Genomic DNA, 17,632 nt, shown 5'->3' on the forward strand with positions numbered 1-17,632 from the left:
CTGAGCTCGCTGAGGTGCTTACCATTTAGCATGACCTGGGGGTCACATGTGGCTTATCGAATGCCACAGAAATGGCTAGCAGTGAAGCTCCATTGTGAATGTACCCTAGTGAAAGAGACAGCATCTTTAAAGAAAAAGTTGTTGCACACAGCATGTGCATATATTTGGCATAGTATGAAGAACATTAGACAATTTCAGTATGTTGTTAAATTTCCCTTGTCAAAGTGAATACACACAAATAATGTTAACTTACACTTTCCTGCATCAAACCACATTTGACACAGTGTTATAGCCCTTTAAAATGTTTACTAATATGGTCCAAATTACAGCACATTTTCCTTTTAGACACTAGTACATTTGTCTGCAATTTCATTTTAACCCAGATATTATCTTGACCTATTAATTTTGTTTTGCCTCCTGCCATGTATTACTTATGATATTTTTCAGCTAACAATTCATCTTCTTAAATTATTGCAGATTGAAAACCTATAACACTACCTTAATTACACTCTAAAACAAAAGATTCTTTTCACCAGAAAAGAATAATACAAATGGGTGGGACTCAGTAGGTGTGATGTACACCTACAGACAAACAAATGACAATATCGCGAAAATAGGATGATTTATTCATTAAAAAGAACTTAATAAATTGAGCAAGTCAGTAAAACGTTGGTCCACCCCTGGCACTTTATGCAAGCAATTTTTCAGTGCAGCATTGATTGAGAGAGTTGGTGGATATCATCCAGACAGACATCACATCAAATTCTGTCCAATTGGCATGTTAGACAATCAAAACCCAGGAGTGGTTGGAGGGCCTGCCCATAACGCACCAAATGTTTTCAATTGGGAAAAGATCTGGTGAACTTGCTGGCCAAGGAAGGATTTGGCAAGCACTAAGACAAGCAGCAGAAACTCTCGCCCCGTGCTGGCTAAAATTTTAAGCCCAGGATGGCTTGCCATGAAGGGCAACAAAATAGGGCATTTAATATCATCAACATACTGCTGTGCTATGAGGATGCTGCAGATGACAACCAAAGGGCTCCTGCTATGAAAAGAAATGGCACCCTCATTGTCTTCATTCTTGTCAAACCCTACCTTGACCAGCAAGGTCACCAGATCTCTCCCGATGTTAAGAACATTTGGATCATTATGGGTTGGGTTCTCCAACCATCTCAGGATTTTGACGATCTAATGCACCAACTGGACAGATTTTGGCAAGATATCCTTCAGAAGGGTATCCAACAACTCCATCAATCAATGCTAAGCTGAATAACTGCTTCCATATGGACCCGATGTGCACAGACTCATTAAGGACTTGCTCAATTTGTGACACCCTTTTACTTGAATAAATCACCCAATTATTCTGAAATTATAATCATTTGTTTGTCTGTACATGTGCATCACATCAACCGATTTCTGTCCCATTTGGATAATTCCTTTCTGGTGTGTCTTTTTTCCCCCTTGGAGTGTAGATATTAGTTGCTTTTGGGTATATGATTCTAAATTTTTATCAGCAATTACCTGGGAATATTGGTGGCAGCTGTTGCATCATTTAATTATACTCTCAATCTATCCTTTACTGTTTATGACATATGTATCACTGTATCTTTATCATAATGCATAGTAGAATGTATTAATGTCCCCAACACTATGATGGTAGCCTGCATCCGAATTCTCTAACACCCCCCCCCCCCCCCCCCCGCCCCAACACACACACACACACACACACACACACACACACACACACACACGTATCTGAATTCAACTGTCAACTGTTCCTCATTCCACTACTTAGAAACACTCTGCATATTGTTTGCCAAGATGTTATACAGATTCCATCCGAATACAAGCGCTCATCTATGGTAAACTGCTTGGCCACAACCAAAGACGCAGTCCAGCAAAATGAACTTGTTAAACAATAAAGACACAGTTCAAAGTAAACACCACAACAACATTGTGCACCAATATTCTATAACAAATAGTTCCTTAAAAATTGGACTTGTCTCATTTCTTTTTTTTCTTGGGCCACTTACTACACCTAATATTTAGTGTTTTTAATTTCGGACAACTTTCTTCTCCTTCCATTAGTGACTCATGTCTTGCGATGACAACAAAGAAATTCAGCAAAAGTAGCAGATAATGTTACTATTTAAACCAAATGCCAGTTAATATTCTTGCAGTATAATTTTCAAAATCTCTTGAATTGTGAAAGAATTAAGTGTCATTATTATGCAACTATTTTAATTAATTTCCACATTAAATGTAAACCATTACCTATGACTATGAATAATGAAACACATGTGGCCACAAACTTTGTACGATAGTTCCTTTTCCTCTACATTGTTGCACACCTTTTGTCTGGTAGTTTACACAAGATACAGGTTTGTATAAACTGAAATATCAAACCATAACAGAGTTTTCATTCTGCATGTGAACTCTCCACTCATAATCAATAATGTTTTCTCATAATGACCACAAGCTGTGTACTTAAACCAATGAACTGACATCTCAAAGGCTGGTCCAAGGTTAAATCTAGTGTGACTCGAATGATTCAAAGTGAAAATACGACGAGTGATTTCAACATGCTTAATTCAGTGACTGGACTAACCAAATTTACTCACCAACAGAACCTTCCTTCAAAAGTCGGCTGGGGATATCTCTGTCCAGATATGACAGGTGGCGCAAATCTCTGTCAAGATATGATGCAGCATACGTTTTCACACCTGCAATTTTGGGAACAGAGTTATTTATGTATCAAATTTCAACATGTTAATGAAGTTAAATTACGAACTATTGCTTTCTTCAGGTAAATACATGTCATAAACATGATGAATGAGAGACTTGTGTCCACAGTCATTAATAATTATTCTTCTTTTCCCTGTTCTTTCTCCCGTATCTTTATGAGGTTGACATGTTAATTTTCACATTTGGTAATGTTAGTGGTAGAGGGTGGCCACACACCTTTGCTGTTGCAGTGGAAGCTGTGACCTTGAACGCTCTGAACTGCACAAAAATGTGGTTAGAGTATAAATTGTTCATATCAGAAACAGTGGTATGAGCCATTTGCATGCAAAATTAGGCATCTTAGCATAAGACACATTTGAACGATCACCTATTCAAGGTCTAAGAGAAGAAATCTGGTAACACGAAGAAACAAAATATTGATGCAACAAGACAAAAGCACAGATATTTCAATGCTGTGACTTCAAATGCCATATTTGCCTCTGCTTAAAATAATCACACTATTTGAAAAGCAATCTTTTCTACTGTCCTGATACTGTTGCATAGATATTCAAACTTTAAAGTACAAGTGTAGGATTTCAAACAAATTGTCCAAACAAAGTGGATCAGAACAATATTCACAGCCCCTAAAGCCACTTTCTTCATATCAAACTTACCTCCTGCATTAAAGCAGTCCAATATCAAACACTGCAATATTGCCATTTTTAAATGATGATATCAGTATGTCTATGTCATAACCTGCCTTTTGGCAAGCATATTACAAGATAGGCTTTTACTTCGGTTCAGAAAGCTTGTTTTAAAGCACAGAGTGTAGTCTGATGATAACATGACAATTGTGCAACTTCACTTGCAGTTTTTCACATTGTAGTCTTACAAGAATCAACAATCCTCCTCATGTATAGCTTATACTGCCTAACGAAGTACACGTCAAGAGGATGGTAATATTTTGTCGTCTTGGGTTTAAATTCACTGTTCAGAAAACTTTCATCCAACAGAGTACAATTTTTTATGATCCGACCAACAAACACACAGCATCAGGCTCTTCACATAATCATGTACATCTGCACCAAGACTATAATTAGATATCTTTTCATATGCTCTTCCATCTTTTTCCCACTTTTGCTTGCCTCCACATGAATGTTTCATAGGCATGTTGCTTCAAATTTGTTTGAAACATCTGGGCCAAAAATGCCTTGCAGCTCTTGAAATCAGATAATAGGACTTGTTAGCTAACTACCTCTCACTGATATGGCCACATTAATTGTATGGTTGGGTGTAGAGCTACGTATAAATTGTAATACAATATCTGTATTTTTCTCTCCTCTGGGAGACAGTGTGGACAATGAAGACATTTCATAATTACATTGATTTTTATCACTGTTCCAAACATTTTATTTATCCACACTCAAGTCTGTTACCTATTTGTTCACTTCTTCCACAGATTTTTGTTCCTTCTGGACAACACTATGATGATCTTCTTGTGGTGTCACCGCCAGACACCACACTTGCTAGGTGGTAGCTTAAATCGGCCGCGGTCCGTTTAGTACATGTCGGACCCGCGTGTCGCCACTGTGTGATCGCAGACCGAGCACCACCACAAGGCAGGTCTCGAGATACGAAACAGCACTCGCCCCAGTTGTACGGACGACATTGCTAGCGACAATACGGACGAAGCCTTCCTCTCATTTGCCGAGAGACAGTTAGAATAGCCTTCTGCTAAGTCCATGGCTACGACCTAGCAAGGCGCCATTAGCCTTACCTAGTTTGAGAGTTATCGTATAAATGTCACAAGAAGAACTTTGTACACCAACAAAGATTAAAAGTTAAGTATAAAGCAGCTACGTACTTTTCTTGCTACCATTCAATAGTTATCCTGTTCCAGACTTGACGCCAGTCGGCGTGTGTGTACGCGTGCCTTTCTTTCGGCTCCCTTCCCAGTGTGGCGTAGCAAGCTTGTTACGCCACAACACTTCTATGTTCTTACAAGTGATGAACACAATAATATATCTGGTAGGAATGTTATATTCAGTGTAAGGTTTGTTAATAACAGTAACTGAACCTGTGAAATTGTCCATGCCAACCACTTTATATGCTTCTAATGTCCACATTTGCAGATGCCCATAATGAACAGCAGTACCATATGGTCTTGTCCTTATCAAACTGTTAAGAGTACATACTCTTCTAAAGTTTTTAATTGTGACAGCCTGTTTCCCTCGAAGTGACCCTGATGTCATCTTCTGCTAGGCATAATCTAATATTACCCTGCAATCTGCCGGTGCCTCGTAAGATTACTATAGGAGTTCAAGCCACGACTGTAACTGTCTCCATATACATTTTCCAGTATGTTGTCATCAGTATACTGGCACTAGACATTTTAGGTGGTGATGGTTCATACTCACTTCTAGTTGAAGGGGCCTATTGCTCTGGAGATAAAAGTCTTGTACTACTGGACAAGCAAACTTTGGGTACAGGCTCTTCCTGTCTTTCTACACCTGTCCAGTATATCTTCTTGCATTTCCACATCATCCCAATTTTATCTGTGAATTATTATGCTATATAAAATATTAGTGAACACCACATCCCCAACTCCAATCACATTTACACATACAACACATTACAACTTTGTCTCAAACATTTTGACACCATTTATGGGAATAACTCACCTAATGATACCAATATATACTCTTCAGTCTCTACCCCACAACCTAACACACTAAAAGACAGCCCCCTATTGCAGCTATACTATTCACACAACCAATACAGATGGTATTTCATGAAAGATGCCCAGGAGGGGGTCCGCAGTTTGTGTGGTGCGTTTGCTGTCTGTTGCCGCCGTGTCTGCCGGCTGTCAATATGCGTAGTTCTCGAACACCAATACTTAGCGTGTGCCTCCTACGTTGTGCGACTCTGTGTACTGGTGTTTTCTTTCGATGTTTTTTTAAGGTTAATTGCTTTAAATATTGTTGTTAGATGTCATTATTGCCACTGCACCGAATCTGGGGCTTTCCTTGTCTGTGTGTAGCTGGGCCTCATCCTCAGAACACCATGTGTGTGTCTTCTATGCTGTGTGACTGAGTGTTTTCTGTCGTCTTTCCATTCGGTATGGTGTACATGAAGGATCAATGAGTGTTTCTTTTGTTGAACTACACAGAAATAGAATTGTATGTGGAATGTTGGCTTGAATTCATACAAAAATTTCCCAGTACGCATGTTCCCAATGATTCGACAATACACAGATTAGTGAAAAAATTTCAAGATACTGGATCTGGTTACACAAATGAATGTCTAGAGAACCTAGTGTTTTACCCGAAAATAAATTAGACAAAACAGGGGAGGCCTTGGAAAGAAGCTCTAGAAAGTCTCTGTGCCGTTTGGCACTTAAGACTGGTGTGTCAAGAGCATCTCTTCACAGTGCTGTGCACAAAGTGAAATTGAAACCATACAAAATCACAGTAGTGCATCAACTGAGGAACTCAGATACAGTTGCTCGATCTCGTTATTGCAACTGGCTGTTACAGTCTGTGCACGATGGGGAAGTTGATCCTTAAATGCTTTATTTTCTGATGAAGCATGGCTGCATTTGTCAGAGTATGTTAATTCTCATAACAATCGACGTTGGAGCTCTGAAAATCATCATGACTTACATCAACAACCTCTGCATGAGCTGAAAACAGGAGTTTGGTATGCAATTACTGCAAGAAGAATTACTGGACCAATCTTTTTCCATAAAACAATAAGTTTGGACAGGTACTCAAATAATAATTTTTCCCGTGCTCCAAATGTGAATTCAACAGGAAGAAACCCTAATAACCAGTACAGTGGAATGTACCCTCTGCCATGCACCTTGCGATGGTTTGCAGAGTGTAAATGTAAACGTATGTGAACAATATAATGTATCCTTTTTTTCAAGAACCAACACCTAACGAAAAGATGTACCGATATTTCATGAAGGACAATGCAGGCCCACACATCGTCAATGCATCAAATCGGAGGTTTTTTTTACGACAGGATAGTTGTCCACCCTCCTCGTTCTCCAGATCTAAATTCGTGTGATTTTTATCTTTGGGGAATGTTAAGAGACAAGGTGTATGCAACCAATCTCCCCACACTCGAAGAGTTGGAAGACAGGGTTTCGGATAGTCATTTCCCAGATTCTGGCAGCAGAAATTTGTCGAGTGTTTGCTAATGTGTTCAGGAAATGTCAGGCTGGTCTTACCAGAAAGTGACATCATTTTGAGCACCTACTGTAAATAAAGGCAAGCTTCAGTTAATAATATGGCAACACTCTTTATGCGTAACTCAGGGGGAGTGCGCCTGCAGCCGACTACCAGAAAATTAGTGTCCGAGACGCAGATGCGGTGGCAGCAGCCAGTGAGTGTGCTGTGCTACCTGCAGACTCCTCCCAGGAGTCTTACATGAAACACCCTATACTTTTTAGTGCAGGTATCACGTGCCACCATTGGATGGTGTTAGCAGACAACACCTGCATTTTGTATGTGAATGGCCAATAACACAGTTTTTTGGGTGAGAAATTTATATTCTACGCACATTTTGGTGTGGTTCTTAGCGTTCGTGGTCACACACTTCCTTTGATAGTAAGCGTCCTCAGCTGACAACTACTTAGCTATATCAGGGGATGTATGTATCTTACAGAATGTTTTTGAAATGATGAGCTTTCTACCCCCCTCCCCCACTTCAATATTGTTTCATTTTTGCTCCATGGTGCAGCTGTGAATAGCCGTACAGTATGAACAACAGTTTTCATGAGAGTGTACATAACCTCTGGAATCAGGTATATGAAGTACCTCAGACACCAGGTGCTCAAATTTTCCATTAGAAATATCCCTTATGCTTGATATACACTGTTTGACAAAGAAATTGAAATACCCAGAAGATATTTATTTATTTACATTTTCTTTGCGTGGAGCCATCGTAATGATGGCTTTTGCAAACGTCAGACTTAATACTATGGTTACATTTACAAACACTATATTCTGTAGCTGTTGCTTCTTATGTGTATTTTTTTTTCATTTATCACATTACAACTGATATGCTAATGCCTCATGTTACAATCACTGTCTTAAAATTCGTTGAAAGAATACAAACATTTTTCTATTAGAAAAGATTTTAATTTTGTTTTAAAAACATTTCCCCTGTACATTCTTAGAGAGTTTGGTAACTTATTATACCAAATCAAACCACTGATAATATGGACTTCTATCAGTCATTTTTAACATTGTTCTGTTACGGAAATAGTTACACTTTGTTCTAGTGTTGTGATCATGTACATCACTGCCCTTGATAGCTTCTGTTGGTTGAATTATAAAAATATACATCTATATTGAAGATGTACAGAGAATATATTGTCAGATATTTCTGCTGCACAATCACTTCACAACATGAATCTCTATGTCCCATCCCATGTATATGTTTTATTGCTCTTTTCTGTAGTAGTATTATTCTTTTTAAATGTACATCAGCTGCACAGCCCCATAGTTCAATTCCTTAATTGAGAAAGGGGTGAAAGTGTTCCATAATATACTAATTTCAGTGCTTGGCTAGGAACTATCTTTGCGAGCTGGCTGAGGAGATATATGGCACTACTGACTTTTCCGCATACAAAATTAATGTGGTATGTCCACCGCAAATTTTCATCAACATACACACCCAGGAATTTACAGTTACCATTTTCTGTTGCAGAGATATTACACACACTATTCATATTGTTGTGGTGAGAACAGCCTGTTTTAAATGTCAGTAGTTGAGATTTGGTGACATTCACCTTGAGTCCCTGATCACTGAAGTATTTTGTCACTTCTGTGACACCACTAGTAGCAAGAGATTCTAGCTCATTACATTCACTCGCGTACAATAAGATTCACATGTCATCTGCATAGCTTACAATATGGGAGTTAATGGGTTGTGCAGAGGGTCCAAGGATTGAGCCCTGTGGTACACCTTGTAACACAGGTTCACTGGTGGTCTGGGAGTGCATGATTTTATTATCTAGTTTGTATGACAATTTAGTGTTTTGCTTACAATTCAGCAGGTATGTGGTTAGAAGATTCATGGCTTTATCCCCAATACTACAAGATTTTTGCTTTTTAAGAAGTACCCTATGGTTTACCGTATCAAATGCTCATCAGATCCAAAAATATACCTGCAGTCTGCATATTCTGGTCCAACAGACAGTAAACTTCATGGATGAACTGTGTAACTGCTGTGGTTGTACTTAGCTCTTTTCTGAAGCCATGCTGAGAATCTACAAGGTTTTGTGAAAAAGGCACTTAGCTGAGAAAGGATAATGCTTTCGAATATCTTACTAAAAGTGGGAATTAATGATATTGGTCTATAGTTGGAGACATCTTCCTTACTTCGCTTTTTATACACTGGTTTCACTACACTTATTTTTAGAACTGTTGGATACATGTTCTCTCTAATGTTGCAATTAATCAGGTAAGAGGTTTAGAGATTTCTTTTAAGCACACTTTAGTAATAGCACTGGATACGCCATCCCATCCAGATGAAAATTATTTCTTTAGCATGTATACTGCCCTGCAAACCTCCTGCTCATTCCCTTCCACAAATTCAAATTCGGTACACTGGGTGAGATGGCATCGGGTCTCTAACTGTGAATCTATAATATGAGTTGATTGTTCACCAGAAATGTAGTTGGTATTAAAAATATTAATATAGTATCTGGGTTTTTTATAATGTTACCATCTGTCTTATGCTGAGTGGTTCCATGTTCATCTTGTTGGGACCTTTTCACTATTTGTCAAACAGCTTCAAGATGCTTTGCTTATGTTGTCAGACTGTTCTATTGTTTTGTTGTTAATCTGCTTCCTTAGGTTAACAATTTCAGTTTTAAAAGTTTGCTTGGTCCTATTGTATTTTTCCTTGAAAACCGGCATAGTAATGGCTTTATAAAGCTGGTTTAGATCATGCACTTGCTGCCTGAGCCTAATCAGATTTGTTGGGAGTTTTAGTCTAGGATTACTTCCATTTTGACAGTGTTTAACTACCTTCTGGATTTCTCTGATTGGACAACTATATTCATAATGATGCAGTAGGGTTGAGTAGAATTCATTCCATTTCTCATCCGACCGTTTTACCAGGTACACAGAATCCCATCTCTCATTCGCTAGTTTGTGTTTAAGAGCATTAATATTTGAGGTATTCAGCATTCGTTTCTGTAGCACAATTTTTGTTATTTTAGGCACAACTGAATTTTTGTATTCTAACACCTGACAGAAGTGGTCAGAATAAAGAAAATCTAAGTTACTGTAATTTACGTTATCTATAACATCTTTGTTGATTATAGCATGATCTATTCTAGTGGAACATGTGTCCGTCACTCTGGCGTCTGAGTTCACTATATTTACAAGACTGTATAAGGTCAGTATATCACTGAGTTTCAAGTTTACTATACTATTTGAGTTTGCATCTATATTAAAGTCACCTAACATAATAAGGTCATTAGAACTGGACTGACCAACAACACTACTAAGTTTATCCATAAACAGCATTACAATAGCATTTGGTGGCCTATCTACTCCAATCACTTTATGCTTTGGTAACTTAAGATCATTACTGTGGGAGTACAATACCTGTCATTTCAATTGATCCTTCTTTGGTGTGGTGTTCAAGAAAGGAAATTTTTTTAAGCTTCTATGTCCTTATTTAGATAAGATGCCACGCCACTACCTTTATGGCTTTGCTACAATAACTAATGGTCATATGTCAATGTAACTTCGCAGAGGTACACACCACTCGTCGGTATGGAAATGAATAAGAGTTGCAATTCTCTATGACAAGTAGAAAGGCCAGACCTGACAGATTTTGAAAGGGACCTCACTGTTGGTATATACATTTGGCCAGCTGGCTGAATCATTCAATAATCTGATTTGTGTGGCATTTGGGTGTGGCTTGGTCCCAAAGGTTGGACTGCTTTGGAACACGAACCAGGGATACTCAATGTCAAGGTTCCAGTCAACCACATCTGACCATCAAAAGGGAGGATCACTGTATTGAGCACTAAGCACACTGTAACTCCTTTACCTCTTCACCTGCCATCTGAAAACATGTAATGTACCTGCAACATGACCTGGGGAGAAAGCTCCAATTCTTCCAATGTTTTGAAGAGGCACAGCAATGTTACTCCTGGATTCATGGTATGAGGAGCCATCATGTACGACTTCAAGTTGCAGCTGGTAGTGACTGAGAGACCTTTAACAACACAATGTTATGTCACGAACATCCTGTGTACTTACATGTTACCTCTTGTGCAACAGCATCGTGGTTCCATTTTTCAACAGAACAATGCTAATCCACACATGCAACATGTCTCTACGAACTGTGCAAACGTGGTGTTGAATTACTCTCATGGTCAGCAATATCCCCACATCTGTTCCAATAAAACACTTATGGGAAAGGACTAGTTACAACAGTTGTGTGCTAGCTTACCTCAGGAGAGAATAATATGGCTTTAAGAAACCCTTCTCGTCCAAATCAAAGCATTCATCAGGGCCAGAGTGGATACGATGTCATACTGATAAATGGACTCAGGCATCCAAGTTCTTTGTAAATTTGACTTAATACTGTAACCACTGGAATAACATCACATACCCTCTCAAACCTAGGAGTTTCGTTTTGTTGCTTCCCTCCCTTCTAGGTGCTTCAACTTTTTAGTCAGGTAGTGTAAGTTGTCTGAGGATAATAAAACTGTAGCAGAGTACAAATTGAAGTATGTAATGTAAAACATGGAAGATCATCAAAACTGTGGAATAAACTAATTTTCCTAGTATTAAAAGCAAAAACATTTATTTCACAGTTACATGCTTTCCATGCAAATTTTTCATTTATTCTCAGTAATTAGCATTTTAATTCATACCTAAAACACCAATAGCAACTGTGGGTAGTCTTAAATATGAATAAACTGCATGTAATGTTTTAAATTGAGAGTGATTCATGATCACAGTATGATGATAACACATTCTGTGTCAAGTGTGTTTGTCTAATTATTTTGTGGCAAGCAGATGGGATGTAGGAGTTTGGAATTCCAGAGAAGGAATATTTAACAAGGGGAGCACAAGTAGTTTAAAGATGGTTCTGGTTGGCTGACATGGTTTTGGAAGACTAGACTTATGAGAATTATTGTCTGTTGGAACCTGATTGGTTGGAAATGTTTGTGAAAAGAAATTATGTAGGTGCAAAAATGGTGACTTAAGTAGTCAGAACACAAGTGTGATAAGTGTGCAAAGGTTTGAACCCATGGGACAAGCAGTTCACTTCCCCCAAAGTCGAAAATCTGACTAGTTTTCACATAATGAATTCACACTTTCCATTTACTATGGGAATGGATCTCCCATGTTGATTCCCGTGTAAAACTAATATGCCACCCACATTGCTAACCAGACACGTAAGAGCATTTCCTTTGTCACACAGTATCAATCAGTGCAGGACGAACCAAACAAAATACTCCAAAAGGGTTTCAGACATCTCTTGCCATCCCTGAAATGATAATATCCTCCAAAATCATCCTCCTCACTCTTACCACATCAGCACTCCACTATCCACATTATCTAACTAGTCTCCCTGCATGTTCCTGTGCAACATGTGCTCTCAATCCACAGGTGTAACTCTGTGAAAGATGTAGATGCAGTCCAATCTCTGTATTCAGCATGCAGTCCAATCTCTGTATTCAGCCACCATTTCCAGCTGCAATCCTGTCAGTGCCATTTCTTACATAACATTAGAGAAAGGGCTAGCTATTAACACTATCTCACATCAACCTAGATAAGTCTACAGGGCCCAAAAGTGTATATGGTCAAGAACAAACCACCTTTGCATCCCAACACTTACACTTCACAAGTAAAGATTCTGTCCTGCAGAAACTGCTCTGATAGCACAAGGTGTGTGTGAAATGCAGATGATAACTTAATTCTCTATTGTAAAGATACAACAAGGAAAGAAGTTTTTCTTCTCCACTTAAGTGATTTGTGCATTGCAATTGTAATAGATGAGAGGTGTCACAAATGCACTTTGGATTGAAAATCACAATTTACATAATATTCAATAAATAAACAAAAAAGTAATTAAACCCTTCATTATTGATGGTGAAGCTGCTCTGAAGATAATACTAAAATGGTCCGATATTACTGGTACATTTCTCATGACGGCCTTATTTTAACATTAACTACCACCACCACCACCACCACCACCACCACCACTCGGTGCTCGATGGCTTGGTTATCAGCACCCTTGCTGAGTATGAATGGGTGTATTTTATGTAGCGAAAAAACTCATTATGTAGTCACAAAATTTAAAACACGTGCCATAGTCATTCAACCACTGCTTAAAATAAAATGCAAATCTCTAGCCAAGCCATTTAATGCTCTCATATCAGCATACAAACAACATATACATAAAATATGGCACATTGTTACAGTTACGCCACACGTTTCACTTTTGACGCAGGAGGAAATTGTGGTCAAAGTGCCAGGCTCTTTATACACTCCTGGAAATTGAAATAAGAACACCGTGAATTCATTGTCCCAGGAAGGGGAAACTTTATTGACACATTCCTGGGGTCAGATACATCACATGATCACACTGACAGAACCACAGGCACATAGACACAGGCAACAGAACATGCACAATGTCGGCACTAGTACAGTGTATATCCACCTTTCGCAGCAATGCAGGCTGCTATTCTCCCTTGGAGACGATCGTAGAGATGCTGGATGTAGTCCTGTGGAACGGCTTGCCATGCCATTTCCACCTGGCGCCTCAGTTGGACCAGCGTTCGTGCTGGACATGCAGACCGCGTGAGACGACGCTTCATCCAGTCCCAAACATGCTCAATGGGGGACAGATCCGGAGATCTTGCTGGCCAGGGTAGTTGACTTACACCTTCTAGAGCACGTTGGGTGGCACGGGATACATGCGGACGTGCATTGTCCTGTTGGAACAGCGAGTTCCCTTGCCGGTCTAGGAATGGTAGAACAATGGGTTCGATGACGGTTGGATGTACCGTGCACTATTCAGTGTCCCCTCGACGATCACCAGTGGTGTACGGCCAGTGTAGGAGATCGCTCCCCACACCATGATGCCGGGTGTTGGCCCTGTGTGCCTCGGTCGTATGCAGTCCTGATTGTGGCGCTCACCTGCACGGCGCCAAACACGCATACGACCATCATTGGCACCAAGGCAGAAGCGACTCATCGCTGAAGACGACACATCTCCATTCGTCCCTCCATTCACGCCTGTCGCGACACCACTGGAGGCGGGCTGCACGATGTTGGGGCGTGAGCGGAAGACGGCCTAACGGTGTGCGGGACCGTAGCCCAGCTTCATGGAGACGGTTGCGAATGGTCCTCGCCGCAACAGTGTCCCTAATTTGCTGGGAAGTGGCGGTGCGGTCCCCTACGGCACTGCGTAGGATCCTACGGTCTTGGCGTGCATCCGTGCGTCGCTGTGGTCCGGTCCCAGGTCGACGGGCACGTGCACCTTCCGCCGACCACTGGCGACAACATCGATGTACTGTGGAGACCTCACGCCCCACGTGTTGAGCAATTCGGCGGTACGTCCACCCGGCCTCCCGCATGCCCACTATACGCCCTCGCTCAAAGTCCGTCAACTGCACATACGGTTCACGTCCACGCTGTCGCGGCATGCTACCAGTGTTAAAGACTGCGATGGAGCTCCGTATGCCACGGCAAACTGGCTGACACTGACGGCGGCGGTGCACAAATGCTGCGCAGCTAGCGCCATTCGACGGCCAACACCGCGGTTCCTGGTGTGTCCGCTGTGCCGTGCGTGTGATCATTGCTTGTACAGCCCTCTCGCAGTGTCCGGAGCAAGTATGGTGGGTCTGACACACCGGTGTCAATGTGTTCTTTTTTCCATTTCCAGGAGTGTAGATCCAGTAAAAATGGTCTCATTTTGTTGAGTGAGTAGTACGTCACAGTCAGTAAGTTGTTTTAAGTGTCTGAATTTTATTTCCACTCATTTCAAGTCACACTCTTCCCCACGTACCCATGATTGTCCTTCTCACTAGTGACTTAACTGATGTCACTGAATTCTTATCACAAACTTGTTTGACTGTATCTGTCATCTCGTTACCCCAAAATCTGACCTGTCCTGTTCGGTACAGAAAACAGGGTAGCCAAAATTTTCTGTAGAAAATTTTCTGCTAGATATATTCTCTCGATGCTTTGCATAGCACTTTGTGAGTTGGAACAGATAAGGAAAATCTTCATATGCATACATCTCATTTGCATAAGAGCCATCCAGATTGCATACAACCATGCATCCTAGACACTGAAGTCTGTTGGCAAGTGAATGCTTGGGATGCTGCCTGGAAAAGCTAATGAAAAGTCACCTAAGTCCCTTGCTTGGGACCATCTGCATAAACCACTGAATCATTACAGTGATTGTTTAAAATACAAAAGAATGTTTGCTGACAAAATATGCCATACCAATATCCCCCCCCCCCCCCCCCCCCGAAAGTAATTTAAAGTTCTTCCTGGGTATGTCTATCATCCAAGAGCTGAATGCTCCACTGCTCTAGGAGAACCTTGATGTCCTATACTGTTGTCCACTAAAAGCTGTTTTGCCTGGACTCGTAATGGCTTTGTGGCTCACATATGGTCAGCAACAGTCACTCTGTTGGAATGTTTGTATGTTGGAGATTCTTGGCTGACTTAGCTTTGAAGGCATGTTGCACAGTCAGGACCCCTGTCAGATAGAAATGGTGGCTCACTAACTTTGACGCAGAGGCGAGGGATAGGCATTGTTCTTTTAGCTCCTTTTGTCGGTCTGATACCTGCACAACACATAGTTGTTTACACAGCTGTCCCAACATGCTATACAAAACAGTCCATGGTCCTGAGGCAGGGATGAGAGTAGCACAACCTTTATCAGTGACCCATCTGATTGATTCGCATATTATAGGAGCTGGTGTGGAATGATTAATGGTTTTACAAAACTCTTGCCTTGACACTTTTCTGCTTGCTTTAATTATTCACCATGCTTGTGCTTTCATAACTTTGAAGACTAAATGGTTCTCTCCTGTTATTCTCACTCTGAACATTCACTGTGCCACCCACTTGTCCCTGACTGCACTACGGCATTTTCCATTACACCATTGCCTCTTAAGCAATCCTCACAAGGGACATGTTTCTCATCATGAAATATGCCAGATGTCGTGTCTGTCATGGTTGCTGCATGCTCTGAAGCAACATGCAACATCTCACAAAATATGTTCCGCATCATGATTTGTCTCATCATTTGGGAAGTGTCAAGACTGGAAATGGAAAGATTTGGAACTTGCATGGGTGCTGACGACCACAATGTTCAGTGCCCCACAAACCAACATTGTCATTATCATGATTTGTGACTACAGCACTCTCCAGTAGCTATTCCCAGCTGCATCTGGCACGTAAATCTAACAGATTCTCTACAAAAATAGATGCGCATAAAATAGCTGCATTAACTCTGTTAGCAACAGTGAAATAATAGTGAAGAAAATTCCAAAGAAGATTCTGGACTCTTTGATAGCTTGAACAATGAACAGTTGATACAGGAACACTATATAATGCTGTACAACGATCTGAGATACATACTAGCAGAAGTAATTGTCAACTCAATTAAATCTCCATCCTATTTTCAGTTTTAAACCGAATATAGTTAGTCTCATTTCTATTGTCAGATTGCACATATATAATATCCATATTCTCGATGTTATATTGACTATCATGACATTGAAGTAACATACTTCATCGCACAGATTTCAAGATTGGGATTAGTTTCATAATTTCATTCGAAAGGAAGAGGAGAAATTTTCGATTTGCTCACCATCAATGGCAAAGATATCTACTGGCAAGACACTAACACGAGACAGTTCATAAAACCAAGAGATAGGTATATACACTGATCAGTGACAAAATTATGACCACCGACCTACTATCGATTTAAACCCATCCAGGCAATAGCAGCACCAACTGGCAAGGTATGACTGCTAGTCAGACACATGCACAGTGCATGTAGTATCAGTGAGTGGGCTGTCCTTGTGTAGAATGGAGAAGGCGGGTGATTCATCTGAGCTTGACCAAGGGCAGGTTATGATGATGCAGAGGCTTGACACTAGCGTTTCGAAGAATCCATGACTCCTCAGGTGTTCAAGGAGTACTGTGGAGAAACAAAGCTGAAACCACGTCCAGACATCATGCGGTTGGAGGCCACGCCTTTTTATAAATGTCGCCTGTCATAGGCTGGGCAGATTGATAAAACAGGACAGGCGCTGAACTACGCCAGAACTAACATCAGACTTTCATGCTGGGCAAAGTACAAGTTTGTTTGTACACACAGTGCACAAAACACTCATAATAACAGGCTTTGCAACCGATGACCTGTGCATGTGCCAATGTTAATATCATGACACTGGCAACTACGACTGAAATGGGCACATGACCACCCCCACCCAAACCCCCACCCCCACCCCCTTCGCCCAGCACTGGATGTTGGCACAGTGGCAGAGCACTGCATTATCTGATTAATCCCGATACCTTCTTCATCATGCCGATGGGAGGACACAAATCCGTCACTTTCAAGAGAACAGCTCCTTAACACCTGTACTGTGGCACAGAGACAAGCTGGTGGCAGCACCGTTATGCTCTGGGGTACATTCAAGTGGGCATCAGTGGGTCCAATGGAGCTTGTGCAAGGCACCATGATGGACAAAGAATATCATACATTGGTTTCAGACCACATACACCCCTTCATGACAATCATGGTTCCCGACAGCAGTGGCATTTTTCAAGAAGATAATGCGCCATTTCACAAGGCCAGGAGTGTGATGGAGTGGCTTGGGGAACACAGTGGTGAG

General features: G+C 40.8%; 1 long non-coding RNA gene across 1 annotated transcript in view; it reads right to left on the bottom strand.

Moving 5' to 3' along the window:
- Positions 1-17,632, bottom strand: part of LOC124573712 — a 36,223-nt gene that overhangs the window by 7,280 nt on the left and 11,311 nt on the right. The window contains exon 3 of the long non-coding RNA XR_006972085.1: positions 2,622-2,723. This is a non-coding gene — a long non-coding RNA (uncharacterized LOC124573712). The remainder of the gene's footprint in view (positions 1-2,621; positions 2,724-17,632) is intronic.

The sequence above is a fragment of the Schistocerca americana genome, unplaced genomic scaffold, assembly GCF_021461395.2.
Source record: "Schistocerca americana isolate TAMUIC-IGC-003095 unplaced genomic scaffold, iqSchAmer2.1 HiC_scaffold_187, whole genome shotgun sequence".
Classification (NCBI taxonomy): Eukaryota; Metazoa; Arthropoda; class Insecta; order Orthoptera; family Acrididae; genus Schistocerca; species Schistocerca americana.